At 35.2% G+C, this 22,954-nt stretch overlaps 1 long non-coding RNA gene across 1 annotated transcript in view; it reads left to right on the plus strand.

Moving 5' to 3' along the window:
* Positions 1 to 338: 338 nt before the first annotated feature.
* LOC143250686 (uncharacterized) overlaps positions 339 to 22,954 on the plus strand; it is a 77,056-nt gene continuing 54,440 nt past the window's right edge. The window contains exons 1-2 of the long non-coding RNA XR_013028307.1: positions 339 to 970; positions 20,096 to 20,252. This is a non-coding gene — a long non-coding RNA (uncharacterized LOC143250686). The remainder of the gene's footprint in view (positions 971 to 20,095; positions 20,253 to 22,954) is intronic.

Here is a 22,954-nt window from a genome sequence, read left to right on the forward strand (position 1 = left end):
GAATGCAAGAACTGATGAGTCGTTGATATATCTGTTATTCGACTGATTTTTCCTGTTAAAACACAACAACACGTGAATGCATAGCACATGTTAACTTAGCAAGACGAAAGAATTTTCTGCTCTTTGAACTTGAATGATAGCTTCTTTTACGTTGTGAAGTCGCTCTCTGTTACAGGTTTGAAGACCGTTTCGCCCCCGAAGTGCCTGGATACGACAGTATAATCGAGATAAGAAGTACAACGATAAGCATCGCGCGCATTTTTTTGCAATCGTTCTTCGTTTAATTGGCGCTATTTCTTGCAGAACGTGATCTAATGTGTTCTCTGTTCTAAAACTACAGGAGTCGGCTTTGGCTTTGAAGTTGTACAGCCCTCTTACACTACGAACGGGAAACAAACCTTAAACAGGAGAAGCAAACAAGGGATCTGGTAAGGGCGAGCTCTCCTAGCTCAAATTACCTTAGACTCGTTGTGTCCCCGGCGTGGTGAGCATCAGTAGCCGGAAACGGAGCTCACTAATGACGGCCAAGAATTCCACCTCTTTTCGGCGCCGCTGCTCGAGTTAATGTGCGTGGAATTTTTCTCTATCCTTGCGCGCCACGCTCTTGTCAGAAGTGACGGTTTTGTAAGAGTTTGTGTATTTCTCCGGTACGTCTTAACTATCATCACCGCTTTTCTCCTATACTGCTCAACGTTTCCTTTGGCGACTTATCCTTTATCGCAACACAACATAAGCGCTTTCTGTGCTTTATCTTGTTTTCTACTTTAACCCTTCACTCTAAGCTAAAAGCGATAACACATTCTGGCACTAACAGTGTTGAATCTTTGACGCTTTGATCGCCCCGATTCCCTCCTGAGCTTCATAATAGGGTCTTTCAAAGCACACGGCTATCACAAAAATCGTAACACCAGAGGCTCAAACTGGCAGTTGTTCATTCTGTTTACGGTAACCAGAGATTTCCTTATCAGAGGTAAGTAATATAACATTAATTAGTGACAACCTTCTGTAAAGACGGGCAATAGATAAGAAGAACTCTTTTCTTGAAACATAGACCCATGTGAAAAAAAAAAAAAATCTTCGGCGTTTAGGGTTAGCAACAATCACAAGTTTCATCACAAGTGTTATCACTGAATTGTTCAGTTACATCCTCGACCTCTACAAACGTATTACCGTTTAAAAGTGAGAGCTGTACATGTTGAAACTCTGATAAAAAAAACATGATAAAAACGTGTGCAGTATTAAAGGCCACATCGTCTGCTGTTCTTGCGTCGTTTTTTTTCTTTTCTTTCTTTTTGACTTGCAGAACTTTAAATTAAGATTTTTACAATTTTTGACGCTTTCGCACTGAAGATTATTAATTTTAAAAGAAAATGTAGAGGGCGAAGAAAAATTATATATGTTTATGGATCTCAGAAGGAAAATATACGATAAAAAATATCATGCAGCCAGACATTTTAGAAATTCTTCTTGCCAAAAGGAAATTCTTTTCATCGTTTCTTACCCACATGCATTCAAAAATTGCAGACTTGTCACCGACTAAAATACACACGATCAATCGAATCATTAGAAGAGAGAGGAAGGGGGGTTAAAAATAGACACGTGTTCAAAATTTATCGTTAGGTAGAATTTAGGTTTACTCGTTAATAGATGTTTTAATCTTGTTTTTTGTCTTCCCCCCGTTTTATTATGTAACGTACATGAATGGAAACTGAGAACATAAAGGTTAATTTATCGATGATGTCGTATTTAGGCCTAGAGGGATATTGAATATAACTGTAAGGGTAGGATTAGTGTACATTAATCTGCCAATACAGTCTTCGCGTATTATTCTTGTAACATTCAATAAAACATTCTTGAAAGATAAGATTAATAGGATTTTTTTTTTGTATTTGTTGAAACAGCTGAACTTATTTAGTGGACTGTGTGGAAATATGTAAACAGTTACTATTAAACAGTAGTAGTGAAAATGAAATAGAGCAGATACTGTTTATATGTGACAACACGTGTTTGTATAATTTTCATGGCTGTTTTAAAGAACTATTTATACCATTGAAACATTATAAGTGGCTAAAAATACTTCGGTTGACAGTGCTTTCCAAGTTTACGTCAAATCAATTAATTTCTTTGCAGAATTCAGAGCACAATCATTTGTCGGTATAATGTTACGTTTTTTAACAAGTTCATGTGTGGTACGTTACCCACGTGTATAAGAAATGTAAGTTGTACAAGTACAAAACCGGAATAAAAGATCAAACATCATGCTTTATTTAGCTCTATACAAGTCTATTTTAAACACTGTTACAAACGGAACGCTTTAACAACCGCGGTTTAAAAAACCTGGTATGTTAGAAATAAATGGAGGGCATCTTTAAACAATGTAAGTAAGGCTTTTCTGTTATATATCGGGTTCATCTCTCATCACTTGCTGATGCCTATCGCTCGTATAGTTACCATAAACGTCTTCACACCAAATTCTTGGCTTATCCCAACTCATTCGTATTGTACACACATACCACTTTAGAACCATCTAATTTTCTGTCTCCGACTAATTTTTTCTTTACAAATGTTTTTGTATTTCTCATTCGTCTCTGAACAACACAAAAGTACGTCCGTGGCTTCACGGTGTATTAGACCCTAAACTTCATTCAGTGGTATAAATACGTTCCTAAATCTAGATGACGAAAACAGCTTTGAACTGAATAATGAGGTTACCTATCTTGATTTGGTGTTCTGCAGCGCTTGGGCTTAAACATGAAATTTTACAAGAGCAGCAGTTACTTTTATCATTGGCCATACGATTACTTTACCCAATCCACTTCTCGTGTTTAGCCATGTTCGTAGACAATTCTAATGAAATGATTCAGAATACAAAAGTGGCATATCTTATAGTATGCTTGTTGTAACAACCCAAATATGTGAAACCATGTGACAATCCTTCCTACCGTTATTAAAAATACACTCGTGTAATCGTATGGCATTTTTTATTGTTACTGAACGAGCCAAGTGCGTAAAATCGTATGGTAATTTTTTATTGCTTCCCATTGACACAGCGGTAAATCTGAAGACGTATTAACGCTAAAAATCGGGCTTCACTATCGGCGGCTGGGACTGCGCATACAACCATTGTGTAACTTTGCGTTTAACTACAAACAATCTTTTTATTTTAGGAAAAACAACCGAGTGTGTGAAATAATGTGGTAGTCTTATTGTTGTTAAAAAAAACAAATATGCGAAATATTGTGTTGATATCATTGTTACACAAATCAAATGTTTTAAATCTTGTGGTAACCTAATTATTTTCATGATCTATTTTTGAATTTCGCTCACAGATACACGAGGAATATCTGCGCTAGCCGTCCCTAATTTAGGAGTTTAAGACTAGAGGGAAGACAGCTAGTCATCATCACCCACCGCCAACTCTTGGGCTACTCTTTAACCAACGAATAGTGGGATTGACCGTCACATTATAACGCCCTCACGGCTGAAAGAGCGAGCATGTTTGGTGCGACGGGGATTCGAACCTGCGACCCTCGGATTACGAGTCGAAAGCCTTAACCCACTTGGCCATGCCGGGCCGTTATCTTAAAAAAAACAAATCGAATGTTTATATAGTAATTTTCGTATTGTTATTTAACAAAGTGGTATTATCTTGTGGTAATATTCTTATTGTTATTTAACAAAGTGGTATTATCTTGTGGTAATATTCTTATTGTTATTGAACAAACTGGTATTATCTTGTGGCAATATTCTGTTTGTTACTGAACAAAGTGGTATTATATTGTGGCAATATTCTGTTTGTTACTGAACAAAGTGGTATTATCTTGTGGTAATATCCTTACTGTTATTGAACAAATTAAATTGTATCAAATCATGTGGTAATCTCGTTATTGTTAACAGACATGTCAAATGCTTTAAGTAGGGTCATAATCTTGTTATTTCAATGAAAACTTATAGAATTATGTGGTAATCTTCTTATATATGTTTAAAAGAAAAACACGTGTGTGTGAAATTCGTTAACATTGTTGTTTTGATAAAACCAAACCAAATTTATGAACTCAAATGATAACTAAATGTGTGAATTCGTCACAATACTCAATATACTCAAATGTATCAAATTATGATACTGTCATTCTATTAAAATATAATACAGCTGTGGGTTTATCGTCACATATAATAGGGTATGCGTGTGGTTTTTTTTTCTTGGGAAAGCCACATCGGGCTATCTGCGGAGTCCATCGAGGGGAACCGACCCCCTGATTTTAGGGTTGTAAATCCATAGACTTACCGCTGTACGAGCGGGGGACACGCATATAATACTAATATGAAGTGAAAAAAACTGAAAACATTTGCTAACACTTAACGAAAACTTAATTACGACAATAATAGTTCTGATTTAATTTTCGTTGAATTCATATGCAAAACTAAAATTATTTTTGTGTCTCCAATTTCTTTTCTTGCCCCATTTTTGCCGCAATTTCAAATGTATAATTTGTTTTTGAATTGGTGCAAGCTAAGAGTGCACCCATTATTATAATTGATATCTAATTAATTGTATTGTAACTCTGGAGAAATAACCTACAAACAGTGTATTACATAATGTATGAACAGTTTTATTCTCACTGGAAACGGGATGTTCGAATTCTCGTCACATCAAACATGCTCGCCCTTTCAGTCGTGGGGACGTAACATGTGACGGTCAATCCCACTATTCGTTGGTAAAAGAGTAGCCCAAGAGTTGGCGGTGGGTGGTGATGACTAGCTAACTATTTTCTCTCTAGTCTTACAATGTTAAATTAGGGACAGCTAGCGCAGATAGCTCTTGTGTAGCTTTGCGCGAAATTCAAAACAAACCAAACCTTACGTTTTATTTTTTCTTCATATTTATAACTATATTTTAATCAATTACAATTTGAAATGCATATTTTTTGTTGATTCTCTATCTCATATCTGATTATTTACAAAGTTACCGAAATATTTCAGTTAGCTAATAGTTTTTTTATTAAGTATGTAATAATTGACTAGTGGTATACGTAGTGCAAGAAAGACATTCCATTTTTAACTACAATAAAAAGTTTACTTATCTTTCCAGAAGACTATCTGAAGAGATATAGAAGTTGTTGTTGTGTTGTTACAAAGCACATGGCTACAGTAACAACACGGGTATCGAAATTCGGTTTCTAGCATTTAAATCCGTAAACACACCTCTGTGCTACTTAGAGGCAAAACCGTCTCTTATCCTAGTCAACAAAGTATTGTAAGGTAGAATTTTTGTGATTCGAGATAGAAAATAAAAGTGTAGTTTTAGTTTTACCAGTCTGAAGTGGAGTTTTATCAGCTTTTTCGTTTGTTTTTAAAAATACGACTCCGTTGGTTCTAAGTCAAATTTATAAATTTATAAAATTACAATATTTTTAGACACACTAACGCGAGTAAAATAACATATTGTACTGATTATTGAAGTGAATGTTCTTCGCTATATCTTGAATAGTAAAAGTTTGATAAAACATTTTGTGAAAAGAAGTTGTTAAAACATTCTGCAAATCATTGCTGTTTGTATTTTAAGTCACATGTTTGTCAATTGTCTTTCTTATAAATAAATACTTTATAAGTTCTTACCTCTAATTCTATTACTCGTTTGGGTAAGTGTTAAAAAAATGAATATCTCTCTTAAATTTCGGAAGGCTTAAGACGCTAATAACTTATTTTGTAGTTTCGTTCTTAACAAGTAAACAAATTATGTTAGTGAAAAGCAAGAGAACAAAAATATAGATTTTGTTTGTTTGATTATGAGTTTCGTGCAAAGCTAAGCGAAGTCTATCTGTGAACACCATCTCTAATTTTCACGTGGTAGACTAGGGTTTGGATTATGGTGAATTAAAATAGGTAATGTGTTTAGGCAGAATGTGAGTTTCCAGAGAGCACATAATCGTCAATTGAAATTAAGTCATATTATTAATGGTTTGAAAGATAAAATTTAATTAAAGGATAAATGTGGCATACACGTATACAATTTCATATACTTTTGGTCTTACTTGCAAATGACAGACAAATATGAACTTAAAATTTAGAATAATAAAAAAACAGCATCACAAGTGATGGAAAAATTAAAAATGGATGAATCGGCTTTGGAAAAACTTGTGGCGAATTCTACACGGTATTAACTGGGATAATGTAAAAATACTTGAACAAGTAACGGATAAAGATAAACTAAATATAAAGGAATTATATTGTTTTATTGTTAAAAACAAAATGAATATTAATAGAGAATTAGGTCCAGGAGTAAATATTTTTTAATCGTTGTTGTAGATGGCACCACTATAAAAACATGTTTATAGTGCTCGTACTCAGGTTTATATGAAACTTCATGTGTACTTCGTGATTTATTCTTCTGCATATGGTGGAATTATTTCTACCGAAACGTGTAGAGTTTTTAACGTTTTTTAACTTATATATTTTGTAAACTTTACAAATAAATTACTGTGTAAATAAAAACGTTGACGCCTCGTTTGATTAATTTCATTTAAATCACTTGGACTACTATTTACCAACGAACAATGGGACTGATCGTCAATAATAACGTCCATGTGGCTGAAAGGGCTAGCATGTTTGTTTGTAGGCGAATCATATCATTCTATGACACACAGATTGCGAGTCGAGTGCTCTAGTCGCCGGGCTATTCGGGCCAAAAAGATTGTTAAACCAAACTTAAAGATCTAAACGATAAAATGTTAGCGCTTCAGACAGCCATCTTTTACTGAGACTGTCCTTCGAAGTGTGTGAGCTCCTCTTGATATCTTAACATAGCAGTTCGACATGTTCTGAGTTAAATATAATCTTTCTTTTGACTTTTCAAACAGTTTAAATCTTACGCTGTTATTTTTGTTATGATATGAAATGGGTTTTATATAACTTTATGTTGTTTGTTGAACGTGCTTTAAGTTCCGCTGTTATTAATAAAACAAAGATTGACCTTCAGCTGCTCGTCTGTCTTACATACTGCTACGAAGATAAAAGAAAAAAATATGGTGGAATAGAGACATTAAAGTCTTTGCGAATGTTTTTAACACCACACTGATGAGAAATATATTTTATAGTAACATGTGCGTATTTCTAACGTTCTTATCTTTGTTCATTATAACCGTGTGCTACAATGGGTGTAAACACGAGTTATATTCTTTAAAACGAATAGTAATAATAATATATTAAACCTATTTTTGTTAGGTCACAAACAGATAAGTTTGTTTGTTTTGAATTTCGGGCAAAGTTACACGAGGGCTATCTGCGTTAGTCGTCCCTAATTTAGCAGTGTAAGACTCAAAGGAAGGAAGCTCTTCATTACTACCTACCGTCACCTCTTGGGCTATTCTTTTTACCAAGGAATAGTGGGATTGACGATAACATTATAACTCCCCCACGGCTGAAAGAGCGAGCATGTTTTATGTGACGACGATTCGAACCCGCGACCCTCAGATTACGAGTCGAGTACCTTAACCACCTAGATAAGTAAAAAAAACCCAACAAACACTAAATGTCTTAGAAACATTGCGATCACATTAGGGACGGTTAGCACAGATAGTCCTCGAGTAGTTTTGTGCGAAATTCAAAACAAACTAACTAAACAACTAACACAGATGTTCACAATTAAACAACGAAATATTTCAAATCCATTTTTTGTTAGAACTTATATATACTTTCGTTAAAAAAAGCAAAAACATCATATTCCATTTATAGAAATATATTACGTAATGTTTGGAGAAGGAAATAATTTCTTATTAGGGACTTGTACTCTAGCGAACCGATGCTTTAATAATAGAACAATTATGTTTTTCCTGTTTTTGTTAAACAGACAAAAAATCATTGAATAATTTAAAAACTGTAATATTTGAAATGTCGAACACGTTGACAACTGATCTTCTCAAGATTACAGAAGATATTACGTTTCGGTTTGTAAGTACATTTATGGACGAAAGTTTTACATTAGTTTAAAAAAAATCAAGACACTTTTTCGTCGTAATGTCCATAAAATATCATTTTACTAACTTAATTATTATTTTATTTGTTCATGCGTTGAACTACTCGCGTACTTTCAACTATATGCGTACTTTCTTTCAAATCTTAAGTTACACTTCCTCAGCTCTGTCGTTGGTCTGAATACAAAGAATAAAAAAACCTTCAAACTGCAAAAAGTTGAGACACGAAAGAATTAAAAGAGATGGGGTGATGGTAAGAGGGTAGTAGGAAGCAGCGGAAAGAACCTATTATTAAAGTGAAGGCGATTAAAAGAGCCAAGATTTAGCATTCGGCGCGCGTTTCATGATTGCCCTCAAACGCCAAGTTGCCACTTCTCGTAAGTCAACGGCTCTAAGTATTTCTCATGGCAGACTTTGATACTGTTACAGATAACCCGTTGTTTTATCTTTAACCCATGCAACTTGTTCTCAGTCTGATTCAGCTATTGAGTTCCGATTAGAGCAACCTATGGCTTTAGAGCAAAACTAAAAATAAGCTATTTAGATATATTTTTTTAGAAAAACTTTACTAGTTATAAAGGTTAGAATGCATTGTTCCATCAGAAGTACCTTCGCTATTCACATTTTCATCACCACGATGTGCCGTCTTCCTTAGGAAGGTTGGTTGTCACAATCCTACACATCTGCCTGTGATGTGATTTTCTCACCAGGTCTTCACATATTGTTATCTCAGTCCACCCTTTAATATTTGTTACCCCCTCTGTTGCTAGGAATCACTGGATGTTATCTCTTAATATGGCCAAATTATCCTACTTTCTTCTTCTTGATGGTTGATACAACATCTTTTCACACTTATCATACTGAGAACCTCTTCATTTGTCTCCTTGTCTGTCCAGGATATTTTTACCATCTTTCTGCACACCTAAATCTCAAATGCTTTTAGTCTATTAATCAATGCTTGTCCACGTTTTACAGCCATATACCACAGCTGACCATATATAGCACTTTATGATTATTTTTCTTGTTTGTACACTTATGTTTCCAGAAGTCAAACTTGTTTTCATACTATTAAAGGCACTTCTTGCCACTTTAGTTCTCTTCACTATTTCAGCTTCACCTGTTATGATCTGGCTCAAGTATGTGAAATTCTCTACATGTATGTATTTTTCTTCTATTTTTATCTGAACTTCTGTGTTATTATCATATATCATATTATTAGGATACTCTTTGTCTTCTTAGCATTCATTCTTCATCCTATATCTCCTTTCTATGTTATTATTCAAAATATCTTGTAAGTCTCGTTCTGTTTCAACCATTACTACAGAGTCATAAGTATATCTTAAACTGTTTATCACCATGTCACCAATCTTAATAGACGGCCCGGCATCGCCAAGCGTGTTAAGGCGTGCGACTCGTAATCTGAGGGTTGCAGGTTCGCATCCCCGTCGTGCCAAACATGTTCGCCCTCCCAGCCCTGGGGGCGTTATAATGTGACCCTCAATTCCACTATTCGTTGATGGAACGAATTTTCAATGCTGCATGATATGTTTTCTGTCTATAAATTATATACATATAAGGAGAGGACACATCCTTAACGTGCTCCTTTTTAAATTTCTTTTTAGTGATAATCTCTCATAAGATTTTATGAAAGCTTCTTGATTCTAATACAAATCTTATATCAACAGCAAACCTCTGCCCTCTATACCTAGGCTTTTCGAATATTATATCAACTTTCATGGTTGACCGTGTCGAAAGCTTTTTCGTAATCAGTGCATCTTTTCCACTCTCTAAGTATTTTTCTGTTATTGTTCTTAAGTTAAAGAATCCTTTCAGTTTTCCTTATCGTGTGATAAATCCACATTGCACTTCATTTATGTTTTCTTCAGTTGTTCGTCGATTTCTCTGTAGTATGATATGATCTTTAATGTGACCTTCAATATGAGACTCATCAGACTTAGTGTCCTGTAATCGGAGTAGTTTGTGACTTCTGCTTTCTTTGGTACTCTGACAGATGCTAAATCATTCATAAGAGATTGAATTTTAACTTCACAACGACCCTTCCTTCTTGGTTGTCGATATTAAACGGATCTCCTCTCTTATCGTAATAGAGTTCATTCACGTATTGAACCCATCTGAATCACAGAGCATCTTTACATATCTGTTACATACACAGATATTTCCACTATTAAATCTTCTTTTAATCGCCATCTCTTTCACCTTTTCTTAGAATTTTATTGTCCAGGCTCTGTTCAGGACTCGCATCTTTTCACATTTCTTGTTACACCAGGTATCCTTAGCCTTTCTAACCTTTTTTTTTTTCTGATTTCTTTATTTATTTCTTTGTATCGTTTCGTTCCATTATGTCTTTTTCTGACTCGCATTGTGTGCAATATTTCATGTGTCATCCACGATTTTCTCTTAATGTTTTTCTTATTTGGAAGAATTTTCTTTGCAAACTCCGCCAGTTTTGAAAGATATCTATTTCTGTTCAATTATTTTGTTATAAGTAATTTGCGTGACTCCTTCGTTTTTGAGCACATAAAATTAGTTGCTTATTTCCGCTGAACATAGAGTTTTGTTTCGTATTCTCTTTGTTTCAGCTGATTCATGTCTAGTTTGTCATTTACATATCACTTTACTGGTTTCTTCAATTTCATCTTCATCTCGACCATGATTGGATTATGGTCAGAGACCACATCAGTTTCTGGATAAGTATGAACTTCTTTCATGCTATTTCTGGTTTACCAGGATGAAATATGTTTATTTTTTGTATATTTCTTCAAATCTCTCTCAACAGTACAGTCTGTAGTTTTGGTGTTGAAACTATGTGTTAGTAATCATCATGTTATGTTCTTCACAAAACTGCAGTAATCATCTTCCTCTGTAATTTCTACTATAAAGGCCATGTTTTCCCACAATATCTAGATGATCTTCATTCTTAACCTTGACATTGACGTCTCCTATAACTATAACAACTTCTCCACGCTTAACATGTTCCATAACTTAATTCAGTTCATCATAGAGTCTTTCCATTTTCTCGTCACTGTGAACACTTGTTGGTGCATATGTCTGAATTGACGTTAATATTAAAAGGCTGACCTTTTAATTTTGACATAATTACTCGTTCTGTTACTGGCCAATATCCCATCAATTTTTCAGCTATTATTTTCTTCGTCAGAATTCCTACCCCAATGAAATGTTTTTCTTCTGTGTAAATTAATATATGATCCCTATGGTTTTTTCTCACAAATAGCCAAGTACATCTTCATTCATGTGTTTCATTTCTTTTTTTCAGCTTCATACACAGTTTATACATTCCATGTATTTATTCGTAAGGTCTGGACCATGATTTTCCAACTTATCCCATCAAATGCCAGCCTTCCTGATGTATTTGGGCAATCATCGTCATTATTATGAGGTGTAATTTCCGTAATACTAGATTCTTCTTCGCTTTCACGTTAAGTGAGAGGTTTGATCGCAGAGGGCCTAACTTCACCTCTATTTCCACCAACATTTGTACATCTAAGGATCATGACTATCTGTGGGGTCATACTTGATGAGGCTCCATTCTCTTCCAAGGTAACTGACCACTAGTTCTTTTCATCAGGAGTGTGACCTCTTGGATGTGCTACCCTTCTGAACCGTTGACCATTTAACGTTCAGGTTCCTCCGTTTCTTCCGCCTCTCCAGTCCTCGTACACTTAAAGGGTAAAATTCTCTGTGCGATAGCTCAGTCCGTCGGTTTTACTAGTGGTTAAATGCTTAGGGCATAAAGTGAGGATTGTGTACAACGTTCACATCCAGGTTAATGCAGATGCAGCTCACAACGTAAAAAGGGACTACTCCCAATATCACCCAGTTTTAGAACATCTAATTACACAAAGCTACAAAAAGCTTGACAATTAGTAAAAGAAAAATCTTCTTACGGGTGTGATACAAAAATGTTTATTTATTTACCAAGCTAACTACTTGTCACATTGTATAAATATCTATCTATCTATGAATTTAATATCTATATTCAGCATATACAAAGTATTCATTTTTATATAAAAATATTTGCAGGTAAATAGACTTTAGAAAAAAAAACAATTACCTTCAATTAAAGCACATAAAATATACATTGTTATATGAACAAAATCTTCACATTTTTTAAAATTTTGAATAATGTTATTATACCGTCTTCTGACACTTCTTCACACATTTGACCTCAGCTCGTATTTTTTCCTTTGTAATCTATTTCAGTATATGACTTTAAAAATCTATTCAGACAAACATGGTCTATATGGTTATCCTTTTAGTTAAAGCAAATAAGATAGACCACTGTTTATACGAATGAACAGTAAAAGTTTCTTCTCCAAATGTCTGAAGCCGTACTTTTTAAATCAAATGATTGAAGATTATATACGTATAAATAGACATACACATACATATTATTACAAATTTTTGTTTATATATATATATACACATCTGATTCTATCAATATTTTTCATAAGATGAGATTCTGTATCCAGTGAGCAGAATAAACAATGTATAGGACATACATCCGGGTTATTTGTTACAAGGGAATGGTATTTTTCCAAGCGGAAGAGTCAAGCTTTCTGAAACACCAACACAACCTCTGCTCACCCTCTTTGAAAGGCTTCGTCACGAGCAGGAGGATGAGATTTATAAAAGGTTACTCGAATGAAGCAATATTGCATATATTGACATCGGACTCTTATTGCTTACTTCCAGTACACAATATACCCGAGTAAGCTCATGCTGATGAAATTATGTGCATCGTTAGGCGTACAAGAGGCCGATTATAGACCAGGGAAACGCCCCCTCTGCACGTGCATAGGACGGACACCTGCATAGAAAATCGTATTACGGTCACTAGAACATTATTTGCAAGCCAGCGGATCCATGCTTTCCAAGCTTCAGAGAACGTATACACATGTGCATCAACGGACAAAGCCAAAGCAATGAGACCGTTTGACGTTGCACACCCGAGTGCGAAAAGCGAATCTGCACCACAAAAGTACTTCGTATACCTAACACTAGGAATGTTTTCTAAAAGAAAACACCTGCAAATATCAAGATTATTGTTAATACAAACAATTAACTGAAACCTAACAAATGGAAACACGCTAGGTAATGTTGGATGTATCATAATTACAGTTAAGAATAGCAGAAAGAATATTAACCAGATAAGTATGTAATAATAACTGGTCCGAATAATAAGGATTAGATTTTAATTAAAACTTTATCAAACAAAGACATTTTATTGATAACGAACAATGGAGAAATGACAGTAAGCATTTCGAAATAATAAAATAAACAGAAGGGTGAAATTGCTGAAAATTATTTGCCAAACCTTTTGTTAAGGTACTAATTTACAAACAATAAAATAAAACAGGTGTTTATAACAGGAAGATGTTTTCAACCGTTTTTTTTACTTATTCATACATCTCTAAAATAATGTCAAACTCAAAGAAAATTGTAATAACCATAATACTAAAATAAAATTAGAGCTGTAAAATAATATATCATTCTACAAGATCGTCTAAACCCAACTTTAGTTACTTCGCCAGGAACGTCTCATTTACACAGAGTGACCAGCGCTACCACGTGACTGATCGTTCTCATTCAAACATAGATAAGACTGTAATCTTGAGATACCTTCTTTTTTACCATTAAAGGACACCCTTGTACAACATTTATGTAAAATTACAGCTAAAACAAGATGAATTTAACGACTTTACGAACACGTTTTGTGTGAAAACTAATACTAGAAGATAAAACCACATGGTACATTTCTATACTTTATTTTACTCCAAAAGATAAATACACTATGAATTAACTATACCTCAGTGTTTAGAACATTCGCGCAAAGCTACACAAGGACTGACTGCGCTAGCTGTCCCTAAATTGAGTTTTACTAATAGAGGTAAGGCAATCAACAGCATCAAAGTCAACTGTTATTAGAGTGTAAAGCCAGATTTTTATTTGGCAACGAGATACTAACCATGGACCTTCAGTTCAACGGTCCTGGACGCTAACCACTAAACCAATCCTGTCTCACTTCTTTATATACAACATGCCTTACTAATTTTACGTAATACGTATTGGTGCTATATTATTTCAAATGTTATTGTGTGGTTAACTACTATACGTAATAACCTGTGGTTTTGGTATTCTACATGAGGTACCGTTTCATTTACTCATTCTATTTCATGGTCTATGGTCTAACAAAGATGGCCCGGCATGGCATGGCCAGGTGGTTTAGGCACACGACTCGCAGTTTAAGGTTCGCGGGTTCGAGTCCCTGTCACACCAAACATTCTTGCCCTTTCAGCCGTGGAGGCGTTATAATGTGACGGTCAATCCCACTATTCGCTGGTAAAAGAGTAGCCCAAGAGTTGGCGGTAAGTGGTGATGACTAGCTGCTTTCCCTCTAGTCTTACACTGCTAAATTAGGGACGGCTAGCACAGATAGCCCTCGTGTAGCTTTGCGCGAAATTCAAAAACAAACAATCAAACAAACTAACAAAGACGTGTAGTCTAAGGTTTAACTATAACAGCTTCTGATTTATTTACTCCACATGGTAGCCTTTAGTTTAACTATTCCATGTGGTAGCCACGTGCTACTAACTCTGTTTCTTTATTTTTTTTCCCACTAAATTTTCTTCGTAAACAAACACTACAGGATTATTTTGACTTTTTGTTGGAACTCAAGCGCTTATTTGTGAGTAAATCAATGAACTGTTTATGTTATGTCTAACTTCATTAAGATTTAACGAGAACAAATTCAGTTTATAATAAGAAATAATTAAGTAAACTTCATATGTCACCAGAACTTACAACGTTAAAACCCGGGGTTTGATTCTCTGCAGTGGACAGATTGCAGATTAGCCCAAATACAAACGAAACGACATTCCATATAAGCATAACGTGTTTAAGAAAGTAATAATATTATTTAAAAATTGTACGGTTCAATGCATTTGTTCCTCTTTTTATGTAAATGAACGTCTTTTTTATGCTGAAAAATACATTCTTGATATTTTAAAAGTATTGGTGGATTTGTTTGGAACACTACTTCCCCCCAACAAAGAACAACAACAAACCCAAAGTATTTTGATAAATACTTTACAGAAGTTCAATACTGAAAAGAATCCGTGGAGCCGAAAGAGTAAAAGAAGAAAATATATAAAATTATTAATATAAAAATCGATTATAATGTTTATAAATTATCAATCTTTAACGAGCGTGATAGATTGTAGTTTTCAATGATTTTTATATAAGATACGGTTAACTCACACGGTCTTCTGAACAAGGCCTAGTGCGTTAAGGCGTGCGCTTCGTAATCTGAGGGTCGCGGGTTCGCGCCCGAGTCGCGCCAAACATGCTCGCCCTCCTACCCGTGGGGGCGTTATAATGTGACGGTCAATCCCACTTTTCGTTGGTAAAAGATTAGCCCAAGAGTTGGCGGTGGGTGGTGATGACTAGCTGCCTTCCCTCTAGTCTTACACTGCTAAATTAGGAACGGCTAGCACAGATAGCCCTCGAGTAGCTTTGTGCGAAATTCCAAAACAAACAAACAAACATTCTGAACAAGGTATTAAAGCCCCGCTTGCTGAGGACAATCGAAATCAGAAGAGCTATTTTATTACGAAACAAATCAACAGAATTTGAATATTTGCAACAAGAAGGAAAAGATCTTATATCAGTTGTTCATTTTTCCAGCCGTATGCATAAGTAGTCACTGTATGACTATTTTTGCTCTTACGATAAAAAACAACAACACTTAGATTGCAGATCATTCACAACCGACGCTCGGAAGCCGCGTAGAAACACACATCTACAGAGGTTCATTCAACGTTTTATCCATGTGAATTGGTTTAATAAAACGTGACGCTCATTATTATTCTAAGTACGACCAAGTTCACGTTTACTCTGACAAGAAAAGGTTTAATCCCTCCTGCAGACCCGGATGGTTAGGGCGCTAGACTTGTACTCTGAGGATCTCGGCTTCGAATCCCCGTCGCACCAAACATGCTCGCCCCTTCTGCCGTGGGGTCATTATAATGTGACGGTCAATCCCACTATTCGTTGGTAAAAGAGTAGCCCAAAAGTTGGTGGTGGGTGGTGATGACTAGTTGCTTTCCCTACAGTCTTACAGTGCTAAATTAAGGATGGCTAACGCAGATAGCCCTCGCGTAGCTTTGGGCGAGATTCTAAAACAAACAAACAAACAAACCCTCCTGCAGAAAATAAATAAAAAATACTAGATTCAATACAACTTGGTAGGCATAACACAGATAGCCTATTATGCGGCTTTATGCGTAACAGCAAGCAAATTCGGCTCAGGTTTACTGAACTGATTCTAATAAACATTGTATATATGCAGAATTAATTAATTAAGTTCATCATATCCGAAATTGTTTGAAATACAAATACTTCAAGTCGTTGTTTGTTATTAAACATAAAATAAACAAAGGGCTATCTGTGCTCTGCCCACCAAGAATATCGAAACTTGGTTTCTAGCATCTGCTGTATTTAGAAAGAGAAAGCAACAATTCTCGGCATCCTCTTTTCAAGAACGTAGCCCAACTTTGAATCGAATTCACTACATCTATTGTAATGAACGCTCAGCTGAAGTCAATGCGAGTTCATCAGTATCACGTCTCGAACCTAGTACTTTTCAATTTGTAGTCTAGAAGATTAACCGCTAGGTCACGTCCAACCATGATCTTTCATCTCGGTTTAGTTATTGGAGGTCCCCATCGTCCAGGTTCATCCACTTGTATCAGGTCACGTGCAATAGAAAATAATAAAACTTAGTTATAAGTGAAACTTTTGACGTTTAGTTACTGGAAATATCGTGCGATTTTATGTAAGGTTATCAATCGGTGTACATAACTTTACTATATAAGAAGCCCGGTATGGCCAAGCGGGTTAAGGCGTTCGACTCGTAATCTGAGGGTCGCGGGTTCGAATCACGTTCACACCAAACATGCTCGCCCTTTCAGCCGTGGGGTCATTATAATGTGACGGTCAATCCCACTATGCGTTGGTAAAAGAGTAGCCCAAGGGTTGGCGGTGGGTAGTGATGACTAGCTGCCTGACATCTAGTCTTACACTGCTAAATTAGGGACGACTAGCGCAGATAGCCCTCGAGTAGCTTTGCGCCAAATTAAAAAACAAACAAACAAACTATATTAGAAAATACTAAAATATTTAATTTGCGTAAAGAATAACTTTATATTTTCGTGGATATTTAAAACTCAGTAAAATTTACCCATTTACCATTGATCATACAATAAATGAAAGTGGACAAGAGAACAAACATTTATCCAAGACTTGTTTTCCTAGAAATCTATTTTTTCAAATCTTATGTATTATTTATTCCAAATCTCTTCACATAATTATGTTCAAGACTATGAGAGGTAAGTCCCATGAACTTCTGTTTGTTTATTTGTAAGTAAGCACAAAACTACAAAACCGTTTGTGCTCTGCCCACCATAGGTATAGAAAATCTGTCTCTAGCGGCATAATCCTGCAGACATACCATTGTGCCACGATGGGATAAACTTTAAGTCTTCAAAGATATTCGCACAGAGCATTTATGAATACAAAGTGTAGCGTTATATATCAGGTCATCCCTTAAATAATGTCTGATTTTAGATTAAGAGAAAGAGAAAGGATTTCAAATACGTTTAATGTTATTTAATCAATAATGTATGTTCCATTATTATTAATCATTTCCTGCCACGACACAAGCTTCTGAATGCCACTTCTATAACATTCTTGGGGTTTGTAGGAAAAGAATGTAGATAGGATAGTTTTGACATCTTCATGTGTTCCAAGCTCTTTTCCATCAAGATAGTTCTGCAAACTTCAGAACAGATGATAATCAGATGGGACAAAGTCTGGAGAATAAGGAGGATGCGGAAGTTTTTCCCAGTCTAGCTCTTCAATCTTTGCGGACGTGATTCTTGTTGTATGGGGCTGTGCATTATCCTGGTGTAACACAACACCTTTACGACTGATCAAAGCAGGCCTCTTTCCTCTCAGTGTAACATTCAAGCGCTCTAACTGTTGACAATAGAAGTCTGATGTAATCGTTACATTGAGTGGCAGCAACTCAAAGTAGATCACACCAAATTATCTCAGCAAACGCTTAAAATGACTTTCCTAGGGTGGAAGTTTATTTTAGACTGTGCTTCAGCCAATTTACCTGCACTGAGCCATTGTCTGCGGTGCTTAACATTTTTATAATATACCTTTTTGGACAGGTTAGTGTCTGGAGATGAAAAAGATGAGTTACCTTCACGAGAGTGCAGAGAAGAGCGAATATCCACTCTTGCTCTAAGGTTGGCTTCTGTCCAAGATTTGACACCTTTTCAAGCTGTTGCAGATGACAGTGAACTGTGAAATGGGTTGAATTGAGCTTCTGTGATAGTTCTTCAACTGTTACAGCACAATCTTCATCAGGCGCAGCCAGCAACAAGTCATCATTAAACTTAACAGGACGACCTCAACGTGGTGCATCACTTAAGCTGTAGTCACCTGATTTGAACTTCTGAAACCACCTTCAACATTTTCTTTCATTGAGAGACACCATAAACACCTTGAATGTTTCGTGTAGTTTCTGCTGCACTATTGCCTTCTTCAAACTCATAAAGCATTATAGGCCTAATGTGCTCCTCAGACACATCCATCTTCATAAGGGTTTATTTGATAGTTTAGTTTGGAAGGCGATTTAATTTAACGGATGTCTTTTATGTTGTTGTTGTTAATTTCAACGATAACTTGATACTCTGCAGTAAATATTTTGGCATGCTGTTCAGTGCTGTGTAAAATTTCGTTTTCAACCTCTGTAATTTTGCTGTTTAATTGATGAATCAGATTAGTTTACTATGTCTGTCTAGGATATGAACATCAACTTCCAATCAGAACACACTGCATTTTTATAGTGAAGCTACAAGTAAACCTGGGAAATAATATAGCTAAGTAAATATACTTTTCTTAAGTCGTTACTTACAAATATTATGATGCGTTGTTTCATCAGTTGCATATTCTCCAGTTAACGATATTTTTTACCGTAACGTTTTATTTACATATATATTTTTTACTTTATAAGGTGATTTAGTTCCATACAAAATTTCATTTTGTAATATGACCTTTTTCTGTAAGCTTTTCGGTTTATCAGATTATATATTTGTACATATATATTTTTTTTTAATTCAGAAGGTCGTTTACTACTGCGTGATCATTAACGTTGAATGACGGATTATTACTGTACAATCTTTCACTTCAAATTATAAGTACTTAAGAATGAAAGTAACGAATAAAGCAATATGTCAACCATACTGTTTCCAGTACCATCGCGGTCTTTCGCCCAATACCAGGACTCTTCAAGCTGGCTGAAATACAACAGACAAAGAAGTGGTTGACATGCTATTTATATCATTAACTGCTTGAACAAAACCTGTTCATCTGTGTGCTAAATTAAGTTAGTGAGCTTGTATATATATATATATATATATTATCAAAGACCAGTTTATTACTGTGTGATCTCTTACTTTGAAAAATGGTTCAATATTGTTCGATCTTTTGTTTGAAAGATAGTTTAATACTCTGTGATATTTCACGTTAAAAGATATGGTTTATTATTGCATGATATTTCACGTTAAAAGATATGATTTATTATTGCATGATATTTCACGTTAAAAGAATAATTTACAGTTGTTTTACCTTTCATGTGAACGATGACTAGATGCTAATTTGTCTTTCTGGTTGAAATATTAAAATGGCGACATACATCTACTTGTTTAAGTATCATTATAGGTATGAAGGTGCGAACAGGAAAATATAGAATAACATTACAGATACTAAACAGCATGTGGAGTACCATGCCATCAGCCAATATATAAAATTAAGAATTTCTTAAAGTAATGTATTTTCAAGGAAACCCACAGAGCAATCCATTAAATAACAAACGAACAACTATGTAAACAAATGTATCCGTAACATACTTAAACCGAGTAACCAAATTTTGTAAAAAACAGATGAAATGCTCTCGAGTACAAATGAACACGTGAGATAAAATATGCTTAGAAACGTCATTGTACCCACTCTAGCCATGAATACCGAAAGAAATGTGCAATAGAGGGCGTTCTAAGAAAATAATTGGGCGTACTATGACATCTGAATATTAAAACCCTGACGTGATGAAAAGATTGTTGAAAATATGAGAAAGAAATGGAAGGTCTCGGGCCTCCCATATGCGTCTGAAGGGTAAGAAGAGTTGATTCATTCTTTAAATTTTGAAGATGGTTTAGATGCTGTTTAGTTTTTAAGGTTGAAAGTTGATCGAATATTGCTTAAACTTGAATACTAAAAGATAGTTTAAATACTTTTTAATATTGTATTTTGGGAAGTGGTTTAATATTGTTTAATTATTACAGTTTGAAATAATTTAACACTGTTTTAATAGACTTTGAACACTGATTTAATACTATGTAATCTTCCAGTGTAGAGCATTATTTTTATTTTAGGCAGAACTGTTTGAAACGTATATCAGTTTATGATTTATTGTTTACATTTCTATGTTTGAAGATGATTTATTTAATCTGAGGATATTTTTCCAAAAAAAAAGTTTAATAATTGTTCATGGTATTCTATTTGAAGCATGAACACTCTGGTATAAACGAGATATATGTTATACATATATTTTTATTTTTTATTGTATTATTTACGTGTTAGGAATAGAGCTACAAAAACAACAAAAAGACCCATAGATGTCTAAAACGAGGACCCCCCTCTCAAATTTTGATAAGTTTAAAAATTATCCAACTTCAACCGAGTTTTTCATTCCACGGTAATGATAAATATAAACAAATGAAGACTATAATAAAAATTTAATAGCTGGAAGTAAAAGGTAGAAAAGATAAATAGTGATTAAGGTAAAGCCTATCAGGTCATGTGAGTTATTAATTAAACTAAGCATTTACATTATATCTAGGCCTCCATTATGTATAATAGGGCCAAGTTGCCATTTCTAATTATAAAACCTTTCGTAAGAGCATGCCTTCAAACATTCATAGTTTCCTCCTGTGGAAGGCAGACACGCTATTGATAGTCTTGAATCACTTCTAACATTACTGACTTCTGGTCTTAAGATACTCAACTCGCAACCGTCAGGTTGCAGGTTCGAATCCTATCACCAAACATAGTCGCTTTTCCACTAGTGGGAACGTGGTTTTGTGCGGTCAATCTAACTATGCGTTGTTAAAAGAGTTGCCAAGAGTTGGCGGAGGAGGTGGTATTGCTTTTCTTTCAGTCTATCACTGCTAAATTAGGGATGGCTAATGCAGATAGTATTCGATTAACACTCCTACGAAAAGTGGGGCCTAATAGGCCCCAGAGCAACTTGAAAGGTTATTAATATTAGGCTAATAATTTTGTATTTAAATGAAATTGCCATTTAAATCCATTAATGAATGGATTAACGAGATTCCCACTGTCCCTATCTACTATCTAGCGAAACCACAGCCAGGGGAACGGGCTTGGAGAAATCAGGACTAGAAACGTCTTTTCGTAGGAGTGTTAACTTTGCGCAAAATTAAAAAAATAAAACAGACGAATAAAATAAACTGCTTCTCATGATACTAAAACATACTGCGTTGTACCACGATAAACTGCTCCTCATGATACTAAAACATACTCCGTTGTACCACGATTAGACACATTAATATTACTGTGTTTCTGAAATGAAAAAATTTAAATTTTACGTCGACTCGTGTTTAAAAACTGTAATCATAATTAGCGACACATGAAGTTTACACGGCCCGGCATGACCAAGCGTGTTAAGGCGTGCGACTCGTAATCTGAGGGTCGCGGGTTCGCATCCCCGTCGCGCCAAACATGCTTGCCCTTTCAGCCGTGACCTTCAATCCCACTATTGGTTGGTAAAAGAGTAGCCCAAGAGTTGGCGGTGGGTGGTGATGACTAAGTGCCTTCCCTCTAGTCTTACACTGCTAAATTAGGGACGGCTAGCACAGAGAGCCCTCGAGTAGCTTCGTGCGAAATTCAAAAAACAAACAATTAAGCTTGTATATTAACTAAACTGAACACTTAAAACACCCAAGTCATTTTATTACACTACAAAATATTCCATTTTTGTACACTGGATTAGCAGTCTGATATAATGTTGTTTTTTTATATTTTTCAACTCGGACCCTGGATAACAAATTGTCATTCAACGATACCGTTGTCTTCATGAATTCATCAGATAGATTGATGTTACTGAATTCTTGTGTTTACAGCTAGAAGCGGGTGGACAAGTTTTCGGTAGAGAACCTGACTAATATATATATATATACATTTCATTTGTGTGTTGTTTAACATTTAAGATCCATTTTAGTTAGGTGTAAGAAAACAAAAACGAGTGGCATAAGTTTTCCCACTCGCACAAACGGGTGGTTCGTAATATTTTGCATTCTTTTGTAAATGCAGCTTTTATTTCTTACGTTACACGAAATTCAAATAACACGAACTCAATGGGCTTCAATAACAACGACAGAAAATTGTTTGTACGGCTTGTTGCATAATGGAAGGAAAATAGATTAATAAAAGTAAAGAAGAATCAACAGATGGATAACTGAAATAAAAAATATAAATAGAGAGAGTGAGAAAGTGCGTATCCTTTTATAATTCTAGTAAAGTTCCAATAGACAAGCTCTAAATTACCGTGTTTTATCGAGGTCGGACTTACCGACAGCACACATTTCATGCAGTCTTACACAAGATCGAATAGATGAGATCGTACAGTATGCACACCACGAGCACAAGTCCTGTCGTAAAGAAATAATGACCTCAATGGAATGATTTATAAACCAGTTATTATCGGTGTGTACGTTAGCTGTTTATATCCAGGGCAATGTAGCCTGAAAACTCAACTGTCTCCTCCATAAGCGTCACTAGAAACGTGAAAAGAA

Source organism: Tachypleus tridentatus, chromosome 5 (genome assembly GCF_004210375.1).
Source record: "Tachypleus tridentatus isolate NWPU-2018 chromosome 5, ASM421037v1, whole genome shotgun sequence".
Taxonomy (NCBI): Eukaryota; Metazoa; Arthropoda; class Merostomata; order Xiphosura; family Limulidae; genus Tachypleus; species Tachypleus tridentatus.